Genomic DNA, 25079 nt, shown 5'->3' with positions numbered 1-25079 from the left:
TATCAATCATCTCTATACATTCACAGACTACTAGCACAAGCAAGAAACTCAATTAAACACGTAAACAAATCACAATAAAACAAACAACACAATCACAGAGAAGTAATATAAGCAAGCACAATCAAATGCAAATGCACAACCAATATGATGCATGTCTGCCCTAAGCAGGCCATGAGCTCACGTGTCGGTTTACACCCTACAGCCCGACATTACCTAGGAACAAGTCCTAGATATGGCTTCCCTTTGTGTCCTTAGTGCATATGTGTCGGTGGTAAGAATACCGCTCCTTCGTGACTACCGGCAGTCGGCGCAAAGCCCGACCCCATAATATACGCACAAGGGGAAACAGTGATCCTCAGTTCGTGGGCGTCCCCGAGATCATTTCACAAACAAAACAGAGATCTTCAGTTCGTGGGTTATACCCGAGATCAATACACAATAACATAGCGATCTTCAGTTCGTGGGTTATACCCGAGATCAATACACAGCAAACAATGATCTTCAGTTCATGGGCTATACCCGAGATCAACATACAACAATTCATGGGTTATTCCCGTAATCAATGATTATCAGTCCGTGGGTTTTTCCTGCATATAAACCAAATAACAATCTATAGGTTTTCCCCTAGATCAATGATCATTCAATTCGTGGGTACTTCCCGAATTTTACTAATTATCAATTCATGGATTTTCCCCGTAGTTAAACAACTAACAGTTCGTGGAGTTTTCCCGTATTTTATCACTTTTCATTTTCCTTTCTAAAACTAAACAATCCATATATCAGTTCCCCATTCTGTTTTCCCTTTGAATCCTTAACATATTTTCTTAAACCTTTCTTAACTTTCTCAAGCATTCGTTCGCAAAAATCTCAATCATCAATTCAGTTCATAATCTCTGCTTTAGCAACCTTGAGTCAAGCCAACTTTAAAACTATTTTTCAGTTTAGTCCTCTAGCGAAAGACTGAAGAAAATCATTTATTTTAATTTCATTAAACACCTTTCAAAACATAACCTCTCATTAGAAGTAATCAAATAAAACTTAAATAATCATTTTTCAAGTCCAAATCTTCTAAAATAACTTCTCAAATAAAACCTCAAATTTTATAAAATTTCGGCAGCACCTCCCCTAAAACTCGGACTTAGCCACCCTTACGGGTTCCCTCTTTCTCAACAAGTCTCCCCCTTTCCTCAACAACTACCAAATAAGAGGTTCTCAAATCAGTCATAAAATTCACAATTTACAATAGCCAACAGTTCGGTCATAGCCCACAATTCCCACATAACCCATCAATTCAACTTTCACCTCATCAATTCGTAACTAACTTTCACTTATCATAGGATTCTTTCGAAATTAAACTCAATAAACTAGTATTCCAAGAAACTTGGTGTTGAGGTAATTTGGTCACAATAAAAACTTGTACCATCTCTCTTAAAATTCTGTTATTGTTTCCTAAGAAAATGCAGAAAAACAGCAGCAAGTAGTAAGTTTGACAAATTCCTTAAAAATCCAGTTTTCACCCAATGCCCTTCAAAATTCACGACCTCAAAAAAGACTCTTTTAGCTTTTTATTGAATCAAATTTCAGATTAATACCATCTCATATGAAAAAGTTATGAAGTGAGAAACACAGCCAGGCCTTTTAGAATTCGGTTTCCAAAATCCAGTGAGTTATCCATACTCTTTTCAACATATCTACTTGGTTAAATAGGATATTGACATGAAATTTAAAATGAAGATTGTGGACACAGGAAGCTTCAAAATGCCGTTGGTTTCAGCTCAAATACTTACCAGAATTGAAAGTTAAGTGAGTTGAAAGTTGGTGCTTCTGCAGTAAAGAAACAGAATTTTCTGCAGAAACCATCAATCTTCAAAAATTCATTTCTCCCAAAATACTCATCAGTAAATTCTGAATTTTTTATGAGATGCTCAAAACACAGTATAGTTTCATGAAAAAATAGTTTCATTCAATTATATGACCTGGGATGCTCCCGGAAATTGATTCTTTCTACTGTCATGTATGCAGAAATTCTGCCTCAAGCATTTTCAACAACCTTACTTATCAAAAACCACATTTGAACTGATAACCCTTCCAAAATCACATGTTTAACCTCTTTCCAATTATTCAAAATTGTCTTCATTGCCAACACAGTCCAAGAACCCAGAATCAATAATTCACACGATGTCAAGTACTTAAGCATCATCAAACCTTTTCTTTTCTACACTATGCCAAGCATAATTTTCCATATACACTCATCATCATTCAAACACACAATAACTCATCAATTCACACCAGCAAGCTCAGCAAAAAAAGTAACACCATTTATTCTATCCCTTACAACATTCAGTACGCACAATCATCAAATCAATCACCAACTACAGTTATAATTCAACTCAATTCCATCCATATCAGAGAAAACAATGTCAATTACAACTTCAAACACTCACAACAAAGCCCAAAGACATTTGCAGCCTTAACCTGAATTCAATAATCCAATTGAAGCACTAACACATCATCAAACTTACTCCAAATTTCACAACCTCAACCATCATCACAATAACCCCAAACCAAACACAAATCTAACTCAGTTCATCAATTATCATTACGACAACTTTTCAATAGTTAACTCATCAAATTTCAATTTAACAAGTATTATCAAATGAATCACCATTCACAGCCACATTCAATTCCAGTCACAGCTCAAAATATTCACAACAACTAACAAATTTCAAATGCATTTCAGGTCATTCATGACAATTAAGAAATTCTAAACCATTGTTAACCATTTGCACTTATTCAAATAACTTGGTGGGCATTCTAAATTAAAAACGTTAAATCCCCTACCTTAGAGTGTAGAAATCCATAGAAATTGAGAATGCTGCACTCATGAACAACAACCTTAATAGAAGCCATATCATCTCAAAGTAGTAGTAGCAACAATTTGGCATCTCCGATCAACGGCAGCAGCATTATTTCCAATTCATTCTTCACTCTCGCAGCAGTAACCACGGTGGCAACAAAATAGAGAGTTCAAATTCAATGGAGTCGGAAATGGAAATGAGTTCAATAGAATTGGAACTACAGATAGCTTACAATAAAATAACGGATCAGCAACAACAGGGTTTCCGGGCAGCTCCAGTGGCGGTAATGGCTGAGCCAACATAAACAATAGCAGAAACAGGGGCTGAGCAAAGGACAATGGTTCCAACCTTCGTGAACTCTCTCTCTCACCGCAGATGAGCTTTCTGACGGCAACAGCTTCTGATCACAGCACGACAACCTGGCGCGGTGAAGATCTTTTCTTCCTTTACTCTACGTATATTTCGTGATGTTGGTGATGGTAGCATCCAGCTAACCCTCCTCTTCCAGCGGCGGCTCCTTCGACGACACCAAGGCACGACGGCGACGGAAGGCATGGCAGCACAACTTCACGCAGTGGGTCGCACTCCTCCTTGCGTCACTGACTCACGTCCTCCTTCCTAAACGTCGCGCGTTCTCTCTCTCTGCTGGTACTCGACGGCGATGGCTCCAAGGGAGATGACGAGCAAGGACGGCGGTGGCTCCTCGTGGTGGTCGCCCTCCTCTGTTCGGCGACGTCAGTGGCGGGACGGGCTTGGTGGGAGGCAGAACGACGACTGGGCAGCGACGATCGGCGTGGCTTCGACGGCGAGCAAGACGCGGCTGGGTGTGACGGAGTGCGGTAGCGGCGCTGCTCCTCCCTCTTCTTCGCTGGCGCTCTCTCTTCCTGTCTTCTCCATATGTGTGCGCGCGTGTGTATAGTGAGGAAATGAGTGTGAGTTCGTTGGTGAGGCTGAGAGTGAGAGAGGTAAGTCTCTGTGTGTGTCATGTGGTAAGGGTAACAGCGCTGACTTGGGGATTAAGGGTGAGTGTGTTAGCTGAAGAGGGTGAAGGAGGGGTGGGGTGCGGCTGAGGCAAAGGGAAGCTAGGGTTAGGGTTCCTCAATTTGGGAATTAGGGTTTCTGATTCAATTTGGGAATTAGGGTTAGAAATTAAGGATTTTATAAAGTAATATAGATAGATATGAATAGATATTTTGATAAAATTGAATAGTAGAGTAATTTTAGAATCAAATATACTCTATTAAAAATATTTAGGAACATTATTTATCATCACATTGCTAAGTTCAATCAATTATTTCTAATTTAAAATATAAAATGAATATATTAATCATATAATTATAAAATATAGTTCAAACTCAATATTAATCATTCAAATTAATGATATAACTTCTCATTATTTTTCTATCACTAGACTTTAATTTCAATTTATAAAATAACTAATAATAACAATTGTACAAAAATAATAATTGACTTAAGGTATTTATAAATATCAATCTAATCACTTCTAATAAAATAATTTCTAGGAGTTCAAATTAATAACATAATTCATTCAAAATAGAATTTATTTAAATTAAATGATACAATTCTTCTTATTTTTCAATTATCAAAATTATAATTTCAATTATACCAAATATCTAATAAAGATTATATAAAAATTCTAATTAATTTAAACTCCAATTATTATGAAATTCTATTTAATTACCTTTAGCAAAATAATTTTCTTAAAATAAATCACAAATAACTAATTATTTGATTTTCAAAAACTAGGGTTGTTACAGAAATCATGTAGAAAAGATGGGGTTTTAGTGGCTGCTAATTTATTATGAATTATAGTAAAAATCGGTTGCTAAAAAGACTGAAAAACGGGTAAAAACAGAGAAGGAATCTGAAGAATTTATGAAGAACACTTTGAGTGTGATGAAGAACAATGAAGAACACCTTTTTGATTCATAAAAGGGCAAAGAAGTAATTAATTTGGTGTTTGGGGGTTATTTGGTAATTTCTGAAACTTAGGGTGGTAAAAGTAGAAATATTAAAAGTTACGGGTGGTAAAAAGTGAATTTAAAAGGTTAAAAGTAAAAGTAAGTTAATTTTCGAAAATTTAATGATAAAATAATAAAAAATAATAAAATATTAAATAATAATATTTAATTAAAAATAATATTTTAATAAAAATAATAAAATAATGCGGAAAAGGCAGTTTTTTGTAAAAACTTTAGAAAGACAACTTTAAGCGCAGAATCTCATAATTACCTTCATAAAACACTTAGGAAGTGGTAAAAATATATTAGTGAGGCAAAGATAAAGGAAAGATAAAAAGTTAAAGAAGAGATAAAAACCAAAGAAAAAGTCTGTAAAATTTTAATGACGGAAAAACAGACAGAGACTAGTGAACGAACTAGGGCAACTTAGTCAGTACTTGAGTTGCGACTAGGGTTAGGTATTATATGAAAAGTTAAAATGTTTAAGTATAGACTTAATGAACCTATACTTGGGATAGACTAACTATTCATACCGAAATTTACATAAGCTTTAAATACATACTTTAAACAGAGAAATCAGAGCAGAGTAGAGAAACATAGAAAACAGAGTAACCAGAGTAAAGTAAAGAGATAAAGAGAAAAAGAATAATATAGATACAGATGAAAAGAGTAATCAGAGAAGAGAAAAGGGATACAGATAACAAAGTAATTAAAACAGAGTAAAGAGATACAGAAGAAAGAGAAACCAGAACAGAGTAAAGAGATATAAAGAGAAGAGTATAAGAATAAAGAGTTAAGCCTTGTAGCATGATGTTCTGTTGGATGTTCATCTGCTGCTTTTCCATTGGCCCTAGAGGTCCTGTAGGCCCAAGTTCACCTACAGTGAGTTGTTATTCGTGTAGGTCGAAGTTCACCTGCAGTGAATATCAATTGTGTATCTTAGGGTGTTGCTCCTGTAGGCCGAAGTTCACCTACAGAGAGTTGTGATACCTGTAAGCCGAAGTTCACTTACAGGGGGGCCATTTCTGTAAGCCGAAGTTCACCTACAGAGGTGTTATTTCTGTAGGCCGAAGTTCACCTACAGAAAGTTGTTGTGTTGTGTTTAGACTATCCCTGTAAACCGAAGTTCACTTACGGAAGTGCTATGTCTGTAGGCCCAAGAGATGTGTTTATTCATTTATTGCGCTAAGGCAATGCCGGATATACTTGTATGATGATCTACTACGTGAAGGCAGTCAGATAGATAGTGGTACGACCACTGAGAATGCTTTCCTGCGGTACAGATCCATATTTTATTTCTGTAAGGCAGAGGGGTTATTTCCTGCTACAGACCACCTGTTCCATTTCTGTAGTGGCAGAGGGGTTATTTCCTGTATACAGAAGGTGTGTCGGCATACATCCCTGCAGTGGCAGATGTGTTATTTCCTGCGTGCAGTGGACCCTGTGGTGGCAGAGGGGTTATTTCCTGTACACAGGGGTATAGCCAATAGGAAAGCCTTATCCAGACAGAGGTTGCTGGATAACGTCGGGAGCGGGTTAGTAACCGACAGATGAGCTCATTACCTGCACTAGGACTAGACATGCATCATTCTTGTCTGCACATCATTCTCTGTAGCATTCCTTTCTGAGTGTGGTCTATTTCTTTATGTTTGTCTGCTTGCATGCTATTTCTGTGTTTTATTTTCTTGTATTCTTTTGTTTGTGTTCTGCTTTCTGTTGTCTCTACTTTCTCTTTCTATCTTTATTTTCTATTTACTGCTTCACTATATTATGTTATTTGTCTGCTAATCGACCCCAAATTAATGAACTTAACTAATAACCCCGACCCTACTAAGAACTCCCCAGTTCTTACCCCTTCTCTCTCCCTTCCCCCTTCAGATGGAAGCATGAGTACCCTTCCATAGTTCATTGACGACTGTTCGCAAAAAGGATTCTGCTCTAGGTAGTCTGTTGAGTCTAGAGTGAACTCTGTTTCTGTTTATATGTATATACTGTGAGACCAGCCAACGTCTGCACCTTGCTTATCTACAAACTTTAACCTAAGTCCTCCGTACGATGTTTCTATTATGTGGCCACTCGATGAAGTACTTGAGAGACGCTCTTTGATGACATATGATCGTGCAGAGGATTAGTAGACGACCTTTCACCTTTTGATGATGATCTACCTGACTTGAGTTTTGAAGACCTAGAACGTACTTTCCCTCGCTTTAGTAGTTTAGAGGGACTAGGTGAGTATAGAGTCTAGGCTAGCCTGGGTGCCAGCTTAGGGACTTCTTGAACAGGTCAGGACCTGGGATGTTGTATGTATATATGTATATAGTTATTATCTAGCTATGTCTAGGGGTGTTCTAACTAAAAGTCTATACTCTAATAAAGACTGGATCACTGAATATTGTCAACTGCTTGTGATGTATTTATGTGTGGTTGTTTATAATTGTTTTATATATTATCTGTTGTGAATTGATTATGAATGATACTGTTTGCTAATCCAAACGTTTTTTTAAAAAAAAGTACCTCGTAAAATAACTACGCTTTTAACAACGAATAAGGCTTATATAATAAATAATAGATAATAATTAGGTAGACCAGTTGGTAGCGCTCAGTTTCTAGTATGATCATGGCGTTCCAGAAATTGGGTCGTTACAAAACCCACCCATACATGGTCGAACCCCAACCCTCCCTCCACTCCTATATAAACCCATCTTCACTCCTTCATTTTCACACATCTTAAACACTACCCCCTCCATCTCCTCTATTTCTTCTCCCTCTACTCTCTTCATTCTTTTTTTGCTCGAGGACGAGCAAACCTTCTAAGTTTGGTGTGGTAAAGGCGTTGCTTTTTGTTTTTCCATAACCATTTATGGAACCTAAGGCCGGAGAAACCTCTAGAAAGAGGAAAGGGAAGGCAAAAGCTTCCACCTCCGAGTCATGGAAGATGGAGAGATTCATCTCAGGGGTGCATCAAGACCACTTCTATGAAGTTGTGGCCAAGACTCCTCATTAAAGAAGACAAGCCCATCACTAAGAAAAGGATGGAGCAAACAAGAGAGCCCACTCATGGACCTCAACAAGAGCATGAGGAAATTCCTCATCATGAAATCCCTGAGATGCCTCAAGGGATGCATTTTCCTCCACAAAACTATCGGAAGCAAATTAACACCTCCTTAGGAGAATTAAGTTCCAATATGGGACAACTAAGGGTGGAGCACCAAGAGCATTCCATCCTCCTCCATGAAATTAGAGAAGACCAAAGAACCATGAGAGAGGAGCAACAAAGGCAAGGAAGAGACATTGAGGAGCTCAAGCACTCCATAAAATCTTCAAGAGGAAGAACTAGCCGCCATCACTAAGGTGGAACCGTTCTTTAATTTCCTTGTTCTTTATTTTCTGTTTTTCGAATTTTTATGCTTCATGTTTATTTATGTTTGTGTCTTCATTACACGATCTCTAGTGTCTAAGTGTCTATGCCTTAAAGCTATGAAAATGAGTCCATCACCTTTCTTAAATGAAAAATGTTTTTAATAGAAAAAGAAAAAGAAGTACATGAATTTCAGATTTTAAAACAGTTTAATTATTTTGATGTGGTGGCAATACTATTGTTTTTCTGAATGAATGCTTGAACAGTGCATATTTTTTAATTTGATTGTTTATGAATGTTAAAATTGTTGGCTCTTGAAAGAATGATGGAAAAGGAGAAATGTTATTTGATAATCTGAAAAATCATAAAATTGATTCTTGAAGCAAGAAAAAGCAGTGAAAAGCTTGCAAAAAAAAAAGAAAAGAAAAAAAGTGAAAAAAGAAAGAAAGAAAGAAAAAGAAAAGCAAGCAGAAAAAGCCAATACCCCTTTAAACCAAAAGGCAAGGGTGATAAAAAGGATCCAAGGCTTCGAGCATTAGTGGATAGGAGGGCCCACAGGAATAAAATCCTGGCCTAAGCGGCTAAACCAAGCTGTCCCTAACCATGTGCTTGTGGCGTGAAGGTGTCAAGTGAAAACTTGAGACTGAGCGGTTAAAGTCGAGGTCCAAAGCAAAAAGAAGAGTGTGCTTAAGAACTCTGGACACCTCTAATTGGGGACTCTAGCAAAGCTGAGTCACAATCTGAAAAGGTTCACCCAGTTATGTGTCTGTGGCATTTATGTATCCGGTGGTAATACTGGAAAGCAATAGTAGCAATATTCCCTGCTAACTGTGCATCATGGCTTCCAATCTTGCAAAATTGCCACTGTTGTCACTTGGTTGTGGGGTCGGGATGATGCATTTTGAGAATGGTTGTTCTATGGTTGTTGGTTGGAGTGGTAGGGTACATTATATTAATTGTGGTAAGGTATATTATTGCTTGATTGATGGTTGGGGTTGTAGTTGTTGTATTGGTTAGAGTGGTATGGTTTGTGGTCTTGGGTATGATTTTGTTGGTTTCCCCACCCAAAATTTGGATGGTTCTTCCAACCTGAGTTGTAGGTTTTAGCATTAGGGTCATATGGTTGTCTGGATGAATTATTCACATAATTGGCTTGCTCCCATTCACATTCAACTTCTGGGTTATCTTCTTCTGGCATAGGTTCTTAAGCATGGATAGCTGAGACTTGATTCTTCTCCATTTACTTAGTTAGAGCTGCTAGTTAAGCTGTGATCACCTTGTTTTGAGCTAGCAGAGTGATGAGCAGATAATTTATACACTTTTTGGCATTGTTTTTAGTATGTTTTTAGTATATTTTAATTAGTTTTATTATATTTTTATTAGTTTTTATTTAAAATTCACTTTTCTTGACTTTACTATGAGTTTGTGTGTTTTTCTGTGATTTCAGGTATTTTCTGGCTGAAATTGAGGGACCTAAGCAAAAATCTGATTCAGAGGCTGAAAAAGGACTGCAGATGCTGTTGGATTCTGACCTCCCTGCACTCAAAGTGGATTTTCTGGAGTTACAGAAACTCAATTGGCGTGCTCTCAATTGCGTTGGAAAGTCGACATCCTGGGCTTTCCAGCAATATATAATAGTCCATACTTTGCCCGAGATTTGATGGCCCAAAAAGGCGTTCCAAGTCAGCTCAAGAATTCTGGCGTTTAACGCCGGAATTGGCATAACAACTAGAGTTAAACGCCCAAACTGGCACAAAAGCTGGCGTTTGACTCCAAGAAAAGTCTCTACACATGAAAGCTTCAATGCTCAGCCCAAGCACACACCATGTAGGCCCCGGAAGTGGATTTTTACATTAAACACCCTAGCTTACTCATTTTCTGTAACCCTAGGTCACCAGTTTACTATAAAAACTACTTTTAGTGATTCATCTTGTACCTCATGACACTTTACACGTTTCATATTGTATCTTCTACGGCATGAGTCTCTAAACTCCATTGTTGGGGTGAGGAGCTCTGCTATTGATAGCACGGAAACTTGTCTCTCAACAATTTTCCTTCGGCAAGTATACCAAATTGTCGTCAAGTAAAAACTCACAATAGAGTGAGGTCGAATCCCACAGGGATTGATTGGTCAAGCAACTTTAATTAGAGGAATGTTCTAGTTGAGCGAAGCAGAATTTGGTTTGAGAGTTGCAGGAAATTAAATGGCAGGAAAGTAAATAGCAGAAAATGTAAATGCTGGAAGTAAAGAGCTGAAAGTAAATGACGAAAAGTAAATTGCAGAATTGTAAATGGGAATGGGGAAGATGCTCATGAAAGTAAATTATTGAAATTAAAGAGAATGGATAGATCAGAAATGGGAATTCATTGGGCTTAGGAGATGTTGCATTCTCTGGATCAAGTTCATTTTCATCTCTTCCTCAATCAATGCATTCATTGATCTCCTTGGCAATCTTAAGTGATCAAATTCCAATTCCTTGGTAATTCAATCTCTCAAATCTTGATCAATATCCAATTCCTTGGTCAATTGCTCATGAGAAGAGATGAAGTATGGTCACTGATTATACCACATGCATTCCCAAATCAAGTGTTGGTAGGATTATAGTCACCATACCCAACCAAACCCAATTTGGTCCAACATGAGAAAGCATTTCTAGCATGATCTCTTCATTCCTCTTCCAAGGTTCAGAAGAGATCCAAGTATGAATAGCTTCTTTTCCAAGATAACTACCCAATTGGATGATGATTGAAAGCTTTCTAGTAAAATCAAGAGAAAAGATAGAAGAAGAGTAATGAAAATTAGTATTGATCTATCAAATTACAACAGAGCTCCCTAACCCAATGAAAGGGGTTTAGTTGTTCATAGCTCTGGAAATGGAAAACAAAGATGGAGAATATATCATGAAAACTAGAACTAAAAGTACAGAGAAAGTAAATTATACAGAGAGTAATTTTCAATTTCCCCTCACTCCTCAAAAGTTATTTCCTGATTCAAAACTACCCCTATATATACTACTCTTCTGATCTTCTAGTTAATTCTTCAAGTCTTGGATATGGGCCTTTGGATCTTGAGTTTGAAGCAGTTATCTTCTGCAGTGGGCTTAGCTTTACTTGCAGAGAGAAAGTGTGAAGTAGGAAGGGTCTTTAGCTCAGGACGTTAGTGAGGTTAACGTTAAGTGAGAGTGTGGGTTCGAGAACGTTAGTGACAATCACCTTTTTCACTAATGTTCCTCACCCAGGGATGATCCAAGTTAACTTCAATGTTAGTGGCACCAACATGACCACTAACGTTGCCTCTTGGTCCTTCGCACACGTTATTGGGACTCACCTTTTCCAATAACGTTGAGAGTCCTCCCTCCCTACGTTAGAGTTCACGTTAACTTAGTTAACGTGGCTCTTAACGTAGGCTTGCCAATTCTTCGAGAACGTTAGTGACACTTACCTTTGTCACTAACGTTCCAAGCTGCCCCTACTTCCCACGTTAGAGTCCACGTTAACTAAGTTAACGTGCCTTCTAACGTGGTAATGATGGCCATCTCCAACGTTAGTGAGAAAGGTGAGTGTCACTAACGTTGGCTCATCATCCTATCCTCAACGTTAGCTTCCACGTTAACTTAAGCTAACTAAGTTAACGTGGAAGTTAACGTGGCTCATAGTGGCTCATTGTGGCTCATTCCAACGTTAGTGACAAAGGTGAGTGTCACTAACGTTGGTGATTGTTTGCTTTCTCCACGTTAGCTTCCACGTTAACTAAGTTAACATGGCAATTAATGTGGCTCATTGTAGCTTGGCCAACATTAGTGACAAAGGTGAGTGTCACTAACGTTGGCTTCTCTTTTGCTTCCCAACGATAGAGTCCACGTTAACTGAGTTAACATGGCTCTTAACGTGGCAACTTATGAGCTTAGTCCAACGTTAGTGACAAAGGTGAGTGTCACTAACGTTGGCCTTATTTCTTTCTTCCACGTTAGAGTTCACGTTAACTTAGTTAACGCGACTCTTAACGTGGGCTATGATGGCTTTCGAGGACGTTATTGGCGATTACTTTTCTCATTAACATTGCAAGCTAGCTCCTATTCCACGTTGGTGGTCACGTTAGTTAGACTAACGTGGCTGCTAACGTGGCTCTTTCTTGCTTCCTTTATCCTGAAATCAAGCAATAAAGTGCATCAAAGTTCTAATCCACATTATGAGACATGCATCATCCAATTTGTCATCTAATTCATGCAAAATTCTCATGAAATCATATAAAGTGCACAATGTATGCTTAAATCAAGATGTAAGTGAAATTCTGCCCAAAACTTGCTTATTTCCTAAGAAAATGCATGAAACTACCCTAAAACAGTAAAGAAAAGGTCAGTGAAACTGGCCAAAATGCCCTGGCATCACAACACCAAACTTAAAGCTTGCTTGTCCCTAAGCAAGTACTGGAACAAGAGAATGATGAATGGAATGCCAAGAGGAATGAGTCATTATTGTGGAGGTCATATCCTTGGTTTTATGGTGGTTTCATGCATAGCAACTTAGGTTCATTCCTTCACTGGCTTTCAGACCTTTATCATGTTTTGGAATACTCACTTGATTGCACCCTATGAGACTCTTATTCATTGATCCTTTTATTATTTTTAGGGCTTATTTGTGTTCTTAGGCTAAGTGCTCTGTGAGGGGGCGACTCTTTAAGATAAGCTTTCAGCCAGCACTCCCGAACCAGTTGGTTCAAGGTGCTAGGTGTTAAGACACCCCTAAGGACTTACTCCCTCAAGTCTCATTCCCCCATACATACACACCACAGGCACATGGTTTGTTATTTTCTTTCTTGAGACCTTGGTGTCCAGCACCTCTTTGGGTTACTAAATGTTCTGTAGTAAGGTTGCTCTTGATAATGGATTTTCAGTTGATAATCCTGGGTTAGTTAACCCAAGTTACCAAGTGATGAAGCACTCCTACGAACTTATTCATCCAAGCAGATCCTTGGTACAGGAGCACCACAGACACATCTCTCAAGTTTCAAACCCTTGGTACCTAGCCTTATTCTTTTTTAACTTTTCTTTCTTTTTCAACTCTTATTGTTCTTTTCCCCTTTTTCTTATTAGGATCTTGTTATTTAGCTAGTCTCATGGGGTGTGTTTCAAGCATATGATTCAGGACAGATAGTTGTCTTCCCACCCTTGTTGGTGAATCAACTTAGCTAACTTATGACCACATCACACACTAAGGAACTTAGTCCACAATATGAACTCCACTCTGCTCTTTGATAACACACATTCTCTTTTTATTAAAAAGGAGACAAGCATACAAGTAAGCAAGGTGAAAATCCAGTAAGTATCGTGGATAGCACACATATGACAAAAGCAATAGAGCATTAAACTCTAATCATCTAAACTAATGAGCAACTATAAATCAAGTTCCTTCGGGCTTCCAATTTTTTTAGCATTTTAAGTATATGGAATTAAGTAACAACACAACCTTCGGGTGATGGTTTCTTGCTATCCCCTTGTTGTCCTTATCCATAGTTTTTGCTCCTTCACTTCCTTGGATGATGGTGCACTATTTCCTCAGAAGGTTCCTGCAAAGTTATTGGAAGTTGCTTGTTTCTAAAGCACTTGAGACATAGTTAGTTTGCATGTCTGCTTGCGAATTTCTGAACTTAATTTGGTGTGTTAGTTCTTTTGCCTAGTACAACAGATTGCATACTTGCAGAGAGCCTCATATGTTGTTATTAACAAAACAACCATTAACTTCAGACTAAGCTACTGCTAAGTGGTTCCCCTGATTGGTTGGAGCTAGCAATCTGTCATTGGAGTGTAGTGTGATTATAACGAATATCTTTGGTGGAACACCAAACTTAAAACTGCACTTTCACTCTTGGATTTGTTTTGGTGTGGAACACCAAACTTAGCTCCTCGCAATACAGGGAAAAACAACTTGTGATTTTTATTGAAATGACGATGAAAAAGAAACTACTTCAGGTTGGGTTGCCTCCCAACAAAGCACTCTTTTAGCGTCGCTAGCTCGACGATTCCTCCATTACTTGAGATGATACTTCACATTGAGGTTTTCCCCTATGTTGCCCATATAGTGTTTGAGCCTTTGTCCGTTCACAGTGAAAGTCCTCTCCGAACTTTCATCCATGATTTCTATGTGCCCATATGGTGAGACTTTTGTGACAAGAAAGGGTCCTGACCACCTTGATTTGAGTTTGCCAGGGAACAGTCTCAATTTGGAGTTGTAGATGAGTACTTGCTGCCCCTTTTCGAAACTCCTTGGTGCCAGATGCAGGTCATGTCTTCTCTTCGCCTTTTCTTTATAAATCTTGGCATTTTCATAGGCTTGAGATCCAAACTCTTCCATCTCTTGCAGCTGCAAGATACTCTTTGCACCAGCAGCGATGCTGTCAAAATTTAATAACTTGAGAGCCCAGAGAGCTTTGTGTTCCAGCTCCAGTGGTAGATGACAAGCTTTCCCATACACCAGTTGGTATGGGGACATCCCTAGTGGCGTTTTGAATGCTGTTCTGCATGCCCAAAGAGCATCATCCAGCTTCTTCGACCAATCCTTTCTTGATGTACCCACAGTCTTTTCCGAAATCCTTTTTAGCTCTCTGTTAGATATCTTAGTTTGCCCACTTGTTTGGGGATGGTAAGGTGTGGCAACCTTGTGTTTTACCCCGTATCGTAGGAGAAGAGCTTCTAGTGGTCTGTTACAAAAATGGCTCCCTCCATCACTGATGAGTGCTCGTGGGACTCCAAACCGGCTAAAAATATTCTTCCTGAGGAAGTTCATGACCACCTTGTTATCATTTGTTGGGGTTGCAATAGCCTCCACCCACTTGGAAACGTAGTCCACTGCCACCAAAATGTACTTGTTTGAATATGAGGTTGGGAATGGTCCCATGAAATCGATTCCCCATACATCAAACAATTCCAGTTCTAAGATGAAATTTTGTGGAATCTCGTTTCTTTTGGGCAAGTTCCCAGATCTTTGGCACTCATTGCAGCTCTTTACTAGTTCTTTAGCATCCTTGAAAAGGGTGGGCCAAAAGAATCCGCTTTGTAACACCTTTGCTGCAGTTCTGTCCCCTCTAAAATGGCCTCCATAGTATGAGCCGTGGCAATTCCACAGGACCTCCCGTCCCTCTTCTTATGAAACACATCTTCTCAGGATTCCATCTGAACATTTCTTGAAGAGATAAGGCTCATCCCAGAAAAAATATTTTGCATCATTTATGAGCTTTCTTTTTTGATGTTTATTGATTTCTGGAGGTAAAGCCCCAGTTGCCTTGAAGTTGGCAATGTCTGCGAACCATGGTGCTTTGTGAACTGTCATCAACTGCTCATCAGGGAAGAGCTCATTTACACTTGTATCATGTGTTCCACCTTCATCATGAGGGATTCTGGATAGGTGATCCGCTACCTTGTTCTCCACTCCTTTCTTGTCTCGAATTTCAATATTGAATTCCTGCAACAATAAGATCCATCTTATTAGTCTTGGTTTTGATTCTTGCTTGGCAAACAAATATTTAAGTGCCGTGTGATCTGTGAAAACAATCACTTTAGCACCAATGAGGTATGATCTAAACTTGTCAAATGCAAAAGCTATTGCTAGCAATTCCTTTTCAGTAGTGGTATAATTTATTTGAGTTTCATTGAGGACTTTGCTAGCATAGTATATCACATGGACTAAGTTATCTTTCCTCTGTCCTAACATGGCCCCAACTGTAAAATCAGATGTAACACACATCAATTCAAATGGTAAGTTCCAATTGGGTGGGGAAATGATAGGGGCAGAGGACAATCTCTTTTTCAAATTTTCAAACGCTAGCATGCATGTTTCATTGAAGATAAATGGTGTATCAGATACAAGGAGATTGCTTAAGGGCTTGGCTATCTTTGAAAAATCTTTAATAAACCTTTTGTAAAAGCCAGCATGCCCTAAAAAACTCCTAATTGCCTTGACATCACTGGGTGGAGGAAGTTTTTCAATAAGTTCCACTTTAGCTCTGTCCACCTCAATGCCTTGGTTAGAAACCTTATGCCAAGGACTATTCCTTCTGTCACCATAAAGTGACATTTCTCCCAGTTCAAAACCAGATTGGTCTCTTGGCACTTTTTCAATACTAAGGCTAGGTGATTTAGGCAGCTAGGAAAGGAATCTCCGAATACCGAGAAATCATCCATAAAAACTTCAATGAATTTCTCTATCATATCTGAGAAGATAGAAAGCATGCAGCATTGGAAAGTCGCAGGTGCATTACATAGCCCAAATGGCATGTGCCTGTAAGCAAACACTCCATATGGGCAAGTAAATGAGGTTTTCTCTTGGTCTCTAAGATCAACCACTATTTGGTTATATCCTGAATAACCGTCGAGAAAACAATAGTATGAGTGTCCTGCGAGTCTTTCCAACATCTGATCCATGAATGGAAGGGGGAAATGATCTTTTCGTGTAGCTTCATTTAGTTTCTTGTAGTCTATACACATCCGCTATCCTGTGACTGTCCTGGTGGGGATTAGTTCGTTCCTCTCATTGGGAACTACAGTGATTCCTCCCTTTTTCGGAACAACATGCACGGGACTGACCCAGGGGCTGTCTGAGATCGGGTAGATTACCCCTCCCTACCACAACTTCATAACTTCCTTCTGTACCACTTCCTTCATGATTGGGTTCAGCCTCCTTTGGGATTGAATGGATGGTTTGGCATCATCTTCCAACAGTATTTTATGCATGCATATGGCCGAACTGATCCCTTTTAGGTCAGCGAGGGTCCATCCAATGGCATCTTTATGCCTTCGCAACACTTGGAGCAGTTCATTCTCTTGATCTTGGCTGAGGGATGAGTTTATGATCAATGGATAGCTTTCATTCTCGCCTAAGTATGCATATTTGAGAGTGGGTGGCAGTGCTTTGAGTTTAAGTTTGAGTGCTTCTAACTTTTCATTCTCTTCCTTTGGTGCACCTTGTATATGAATCTCTGCTGTTGCAACCTCTTCATTAGACGTTGACTCCTCCTCTGTTAACCTTTCAGGTTCTTCTTCGTCAAAGCTCTCCTGCACTGCATCTTCCAGTGAGTCTAACCTCATACATTCTCCCAATTGTTCTGGTAGGTAACTCGTGGCCTTGAACACATTGAATGTCATCTTTTCATTATGTAATCTTAAGGTGAGGTCACCTTTTTGGACATCAATGACAGCTCCAGCAATAGCTAAGAACGGTCTTCCCAAGATGATAGAGGCCTTGGCTTCCTCCTGCATGTCCAACACCACAAAGTCTGCTGGGAAGATGAAATCCCCCACCTTCACCAGCAAATCTTCCACTACACCATGAGGGAACTTGAACGATCGGTCTGCCAGTTGTAAGGCCATTTTTGTTGGCTTAGCCTCCTCGATTTTCATTTTTTTCATCATAGCTACTGACATCAGATTTATGTTGGCTCCTAAGTCACATAGAGCCTTCTCCACTATGATTTCCCTTATAATACAAGGGATCTGGAAACTGCCAGGATCCTTCAATTTCTGGGGTAGTTTATGCTGAATGATAGCACTACATTCTTCGGTTAGTATCACAATCTCGTTGCATTTCCAACTTCTCTTCTTAGTCATCAATTCCTTCAAGAACTTAGCATAGAGCGGCATTTGCTCTATTGCTTCAGCAAAGGGTATGTTAATCTGTAATTTCTTGAAGATTTCTAAAAATCTAGAGAACTGGCTGTCATCCCCCTTCTTCTTCAGTTGTTGAGGATATGGTACTTTCGGAACATATGGCTTCAGCTCTCCTTCCTTTTGACGTGAGTTGGAGGTGGGGATTTGAACTTCATCTTGTTCCTCCTTCTTTCCAACTAAATCTTTCTCTTGGGGTTGCTTGGGAGTCTCCTTCAATTTTTTTCCACTTCTGAGGGTTATAGCCTGACACTCCTCCCTTTGGTTTGAGTCTGTATCGCTGCGAGGGTTGTGGCTGGAAATTCTCTTGAATAGGTAGCCAATTTGTGTCTCAAGTTTCTTGATGGCAGCATCTTGATTCTGCATATTGGACTGCACTTCTTCTCGGAATGTCTTACTGTCTTGAATCTCTTTGCATATGCCCTCAAGCAGAGTCTCAATTTTGGAGAGTCTATCTTCAGATGATGGTGAGTTGAGAGTGGATGGGTGAGTTGGGTCATTTTGGTTTTGGTATGGATATGGAGAGGTGTTGTTAGGGTGGTGCTGATATGATCTCTGTGTGGAATGTTGGTGAGCTGCATGGTTGTTGGGGTTGTGACGTCTCTGATCTTGGCTTTGATCTTGTTGATTTACCCACCCAAAGTTTGGGTGATTCCTCCATCCAGGGTTGTATGTTTTGGAGAAAGGATCATGGGTCTGCCTGGGTGAGTTTCCAATGTAGTTGGCTTGTTCTTGCTCCTCTTCTGCCTCAGCATTCACTCCCTCTTGGGTTGCTGATGAGGTGGTGATTGCTGCCACTTGGTTCCTCTCCATCTTTTTGGTGAGGTCAGCCAGCTGCTTGGTAATAAGCTTGTTTTGGGCCAGCAGTACATCCACATATTTTAGCTCCATTACTCCTCTAGTGTTGCCTCTTTCAGAAGCATAGAAGTAGTCATTCTCCGCTACAGTCTCAATGACATCTATGGCTTCTTCAATGGTCTTTTTCTTTTTCAGAGATCCCCCGGATGAATGGTCTACTACCTTCTTTGATTCATAAGAGAGGCCTTCATAGAAAATGTGTAGTTGCACCCATTCATTGAACATATCTGGTGGACACCTTCTTGTCAGGTCCTTAAACCTCTCCCATGCTTCATATAGAGTCTCACCATCCTGCTGCCTGAATGTTTGCACCTCAGCTCTCAGCCTGTTGATCCGTTGAGGAGGATAGAATCTTGCCAAAAATTTGTTCACCACATCTTCCCAGGTTGCTAAACTCTCCTTTGGGAAGGATTCCAGCCATTTAGATGCCTTGTCCTTAAGTGAGAAAGGGAACAGAAGTAGTCTATAGGTGTCAAGATGAACACCATTAGACTTCACAGTATCACATATCCTCAGGAAGGTGGTTAGATGTTGATTGGGGTCTTCTTGGACACTTCCTCCGAATGAACAATTGTTCTGAACAAGGGTGATAAGTTGTGGCTTTAGTTCAAAGTTGTTGGCATGTATGGTTGGCCTTTGGATGCTGCTTCCACAGTTTCCTGGGTTTGGGTTGATGTAAGAACCCAGAACTCTTCTCTCTTGTCCAGCTTGATGTGCTGGACCTTCTCTGCCATGGTTGTGAGCCTCTTCTTCATAATGGTTCTCCATGTTTTCATCCATGTCCAGTTCAAAGTACTCCTCCTCTTCCTCAGCACCAACTACTCTCTTTCCTCTTGCTTCCCTCCTTAATCTAAGGAAGGTCCTCTCAGGTTCAGAATCAAAGGAAGTTGAAGCCCCGCTTCTTCTCCCTATCATACAACCAACAAGGCACAAGCAAGGAAATAGATGCAGAAAGTACTCTTGTTAAAATTGCTGTTAGTGTGAGTGATGCAATATATCAAACAGTTAGTGAGTTAGTGAACTGAATGGTAAATAACTAAGAAAAAGGAGTAGGGGGGAAGGGAGGAAAATAACTAAAACTGAAAGTAATTAACTCAAACAGAAATTTAAATCAAACAAAAGAAAAATGCTCAATCTAGTTATCCTCCAATTTAGTCATTGTTAATACAAAATCAATCCCCGGCAACGGCGCCATAAACTTGATAGCACGGAAACTTGTCTCTCAAAAATTTTCCTTCGGCAAGTATACCGAATTGTCGTCAAGTAAAAACTCACAATAGAGTGAGGTCGAATCCCACAGGGATTGATTGGTCAAGCAACTTTAATTAGAGGAATGTTCTAGTTGAGCGAAGCAGAATTTGGTTTGAGAGTTACAGGAAATTAAATGGCGAGAAAGTAAATAGCAGAAAATGTAAATGCTGGAAGTAAAGAGCTGAAAGTAAATGATGGAAAGTAAATTGCAGAATTGTAAATGGGAATGGGGAAGATGCTCATGAAAGTAAATTGCAGAAATTAAAGAGAATGGGTAGATCAGAAATGGGGATTCATTGGGTTTAGGAGATGTTGCATTCTCCGGATCAAGTTCATTTTCATCTCTTCCTCAATCAATGCATTCATTGATCTCCTTGGCAATCTTAAGTGATCAAATTCTAATTCCTTGGTAATTCAATCTCTCAAATCTTGATTAATAGCCAATTCCTTGGTCAATTGCTCATGAGAAGAGATGAAGTATGGTCACTGATTATACCACATGCATTCCCAAATCAAGTGTTGGTAGGATTATAGTCACCATACCCAACCAAATCCAATTTGGTCCAACATGAGAAAGCATTTCTAGCATGATCTCTTCATTCTTCTTCCAAGGTTTAGAAGAGATCCAAGTATGAATAGCTTCTTTTCCAATATAACTACCCAATTGGATGAAGATTGAAAGCTTTCTAGTAAAATCAAGAGAAAAGATAGAAGAAGAGTAATGAAAATTAGTATTGATCCATCAAATTACAATAGAGCTCCCTAACCCAATAAAAAGGGTTTAGTTGTTCATAGCTCTGGAAATGGAAAACAAAGATGGAGAATACATCATGAAAACTAGAACTAGAAGTGCAGAGAAAGTAAATTATATAGAGAGTAATTCTCAAATTCCCCTCACTCCTCAAAAGTTATTTCCTGATTCAAAACTACCCCTATTTATACTACTCTTCTGATATTATAGTTGATTCTTCAAGTCTTGGATATGGGCCTTTGGATCTTGAGTTTGAAGCAGTTATCTTCTGCAGTGGGCTTAGCTTTACTTACAGAGAGAAAGTGTGAAGTAGGAAGGGTCTTTAGCTCAGGACGTTAGTGACGTTAACGTTAAGTGAGAGTGTGGGTTCGAGAACGTTAGTGACAATCACCTTTTTCACTAACGTTCCTCACCCAGGGATGATCAAAGTTAACTTCAACGTTAGTGGCACCAACATGACCACTAACGTTGCCTCTTGGTCCTTCGCACACGTTATTGGGACTCACCTTTTCCAATAATGTTGAGAGTCCTCCCTCCCTACGTTAGAGTTCACGTTAACTTAGTTAACGTGGCTCTTAACGTAGGCTTGCCAATTCTTCGAGAACGTTAGTGACACTTACCTTTGTCACTAACGTTCCAAGGTGCCCCTACTTCCCACGTTAGAGTCCACGTTAACTAAGTTAACGTGGCTTCTAATGTGGTAATGATAGCCATCTCCAACGTTAGTGAGAAAGGTGAGTGTCACTAACGTTGGCTCATCATCCTATCCTCAACGTTAGCTTCCACGTTAACTAAGTTAACGTGGAAGTTAACGTGGCTCATAGTGGCTCATTGTGGCTCATTCCAACGTTAGTGACAAAGGTGAGTGTCACTAACGTTGGCGATTGTTTGTTTTCTCCACATTAGCTTCCACGTTAACTAAGTTAACGTGGCAACTAACGTAGCTCATTATAGCTTGGCCAACGTTAGTGACAAAGGTGAGTGTCACTAACGTTGGCTTCTCTTTTGCTTTCCAACGTTAGAGTCCACGTTAACTGAGTTAACGTGGCTCATAACGTGGCCACTTATGAGCTTGGTCCAATGTTAGTGACAAAGATGAGTGTCACTAACATTGGCCTTATTTCTTTCTTCCACGTTAGAGTTCACGTTAACTTAGTTAACGTGACTCTTAACGTGGGCTATGATGGCTTTTCGAGGACGTTATTGGCGATTACTTTTCTCATTAACGTTGTAAGCTAGCTCCCATTCCACATTGGTGGTCACGTTAGTTAGACTAACGTGGCTGCTAACGTGGCTCTTTCTTGCTTCCTTTGTCCTTAAATCAAGCAATAAAGTGCATCAAAGTTCTAATACACATCATGAGACATGCATCATCCAATTTGTCATCTAATTCATGCAAAATTTTCATGAAATCATATAAAGTGCACAATGTATGCTTAAATCAAGATGTAAGTGAAATTCTACCCAAAACTTGCTTATTTCCTAAGAAAATGCATGAAACTACCCTAAAATAGTAAAGAAAAGGTCAGTGAAACTGGCCAAAATGCCCTGGCATCAGCTGTTCTTCATGAATTAATGCAATTACTACTGTTTTCCATTCTATCACGCTTGCTTTTATTCTAAGATATTCATTCGCACTTCAACCTGATGAATGTGATGATCCGTTACACTCATCATCATTCTCACCTTTGAACGTGTGCCTGACAACCACCTCCGTTCTACCTTAGATTGAATGCATATCTCTTAGCCTCATGATTCAGATTAGAGTCTTCGTGGTATAAGCTAGAATTATTGGCGCCCATTCCTGAGATCCGGAACGTCTAAACCTTGTCTGTGGTATTCTGAGTAGGATCTGGGAAGGGATGGCTGTGACGAGCTTCAAACTCGCGATTGTTGGGCGTGTGACAGATGCAAAAGGATCAATGGATCCTATTCCAGCATGATCGAGAACCGACTGATGATTAGCCATGCGGTGACAGCGCATTTGGAACGTTTTCACTGAGAGGACGGGAAGTAGCCATTGACAACAGTGATGCCCAACAAAAAGCTTGCCATGGAAGGAGCCTTGCGTGCATGAAGAAGAAGATAGTAGGAAAGCAGAGATTCAGAAGACAAAGCATCTCCAAAGCCTCAACATGTTCTTCATTACTGCATAACAAGTATTTATTTCATGTTCTTTTACTTTTTACAATTAAATATGAGAATTATTGATATCCTGACTAAGAGTTACAAGATAACCATAGCTTGCTTCAAGCCGACAATCTCCGTGGGATCGACCCTTACTCACGTAAGGTATTACTTGGACGACCCAGTGCACTTGCTGGTTAGTTGTGCGGAGTTGCAAAAGTGTGATTGTAATTTCGTGCACCACAGAGCATCCATAGAGTTCAGCTCCATTACTCCCCTTCTTGGGTTTCTATCGGAGGCATAGAAATACTCATTGTTGGCCACAGTTTCTATGATGTCTATGGCTTCTCCGATTGTCTTCTTCTTGTTAACAGAGCCTCCTGAAGAGTGATCTAAAGCCTTCTTTGATTCCTGTGTCAATCCTTCATAGAAAATGTGCATTTGTACCCATTCATTGAACATGTCCGGGGACATTTTCTTGTCAACTCCTTGTATCTCTCCCATGCCTCACAGAGAGTTTTCTCATCTTGTTGTCTAAATGTTTGCACCTCAGCCCCCAACCTGTTAACTCTTTGGGGAGGGTAAAATCTTGCCAAGAACTTATTCACCACCTCTTCCCAAGTTATCAAACTCTCCTTTGGAAATGATTCTAACTACTTTGATGCTTTATCCCTGAGAGAAAAAGGAAATAAAAGCAGTTTGTAGGTGTTCAGGTGAACAGCATTAGCCTTTATAGTGTCACAAATTCTCAAGAATGTCGTTAGATGTTGGTTTAGATCTTCTTGAGCATTTTCTCCAAATGAACAGTTGTTCTGAACATGAGTGATTAGCTGTGGTTTGAGCTCAAAATTGTTGGCATGTATTTGGGTCTCAAGATGCTACTTGGTGTGGGAAATCGTGATTTGCACTTTTCACAACTCCGCACAACTAACCAGCAAGTGCACTGGGTCGTCCAAGTAATAAACCTTACATTAGTAAGGGTCGATCCCACGGAGATTGTCAGCTTGAAGCAAGCTATGGTCATCTTGTAAATCTCAGTCAAGCGGATTCATATGGTTATAAGGTTTTGATAATTAAAAGATAAATAAAACATAAAATAAGATAAAGTTACTTATGTAATTCATTGGTGGGAATTTCAGATAAGCGTTTGGAGATGCTTTGTTGCTTCTGAACCTTTGCTTTCCTATTGCCTTCTTCCAATCATGCGTGCTCCCTTCCATGGTAAGCTGTAAGATCCTCTCAGTGAAAATGGTCCTCTACGATTTCTGCACGGCTAATCAACTGTCAGATTTCTCGTCTCGGATGAAAAATACCAGGTACAGCTACCGCATGGCTAATCATTTGTCGGTTCCCACTAGCGTCGAAATAGAATCTATTGATCCTTTTGCACACTGTCACTGCACCCAACATTTGTAGGTTTAAAGCTCGTCACAGTCATCCCTTCCCGGATCCTACTCGGAATACCACAGACAAGGTTTAGACTTTCCGGATCCCAGGAATGCTGCCAATAATTCTAGCCTATACCACGAAGATACTAATCTCACAGACTCGGTCCGTGTATTAGATATCCAAGAGAATATACTCCAGCTATCGTCCATTGACTACGTTGAACATCATGTAGACCGCTTTGTGGTTGTCAGGCACGCGGATCTTGGCTAAGCGAGTAAAGTAACGACCCAATTTTCAGTATGTCTAGATCATACTGGAAACCGAGTGCTACCAATTTGTCTTCCTAATTATTATCTATTATTTATCATATAAGCCTGATTCGTTGTTAAAAGCGTAGTTAATTTGCAAGGTATATATTTTTTTAAAACGTTTGGATTAATAGACGGAATCATTCATAATCAACTCACAACTGATAACAGATAAAACAATTATAAGCAACCACACATAAATACATCACAAGTAGCTAGCAACATTTAGTGACCAGTTAGAACACCCCTAGATATAGCTAGATAATAACTTTATACATATACATACATACAACATCCCAGGTCCTGACCAGTTCAAGAGGTCCCTAAGCTGGCACCTAGGCTAGCCTAGACTCTATACTCACCTAGTCCCTCTAAACTTCTAAAGCGAGGGAAAGTACATTCTAGGTTTTCCAAAACTCAAGTCAGGTGGAACATCATCAAAAGGTAGAACATCATCTGCTACTCCTCTGCACGATCAGACATTGCCATAGGATGTCTCTCTGGTACCTCATGAAGTAGCCACACAACAAGAGTCTCGTAC

General features: G+C 39.5%; 1 non-coding gene across 1 annotated transcript; it reads left to right on the top strand.

Moving 5' to 3' along the window:
* Positions 1-18932: 18932 nt before the first annotated feature.
* LOC112761984 (small nucleolar RNA R71) lies at positions 18933-19039 on the top strand. The gene has a single exon (XR_003182349.1). It is a non-coding gene; the product is annotated as a small nucleolar RNA R71 (small nucleolar RNA).
* The last annotated feature ends 6040 nt before the right edge of the window (positions 19040-25079 follow it).

Source organism: Arachis hypogaea, chromosome 16, assembly GCF_003086295.3.
Source record: "Arachis hypogaea cultivar Tifrunner chromosome 16, arahy.Tifrunner.gnm2.J5K5, whole genome shotgun sequence".
Lineage (NCBI taxonomy): Eukaryota > Viridiplantae > Streptophyta > Magnoliopsida > Fabales > Fabaceae > Arachis > Arachis hypogaea.
This window is presented reverse-complemented; position numbering and strand designations above follow the sequence as displayed.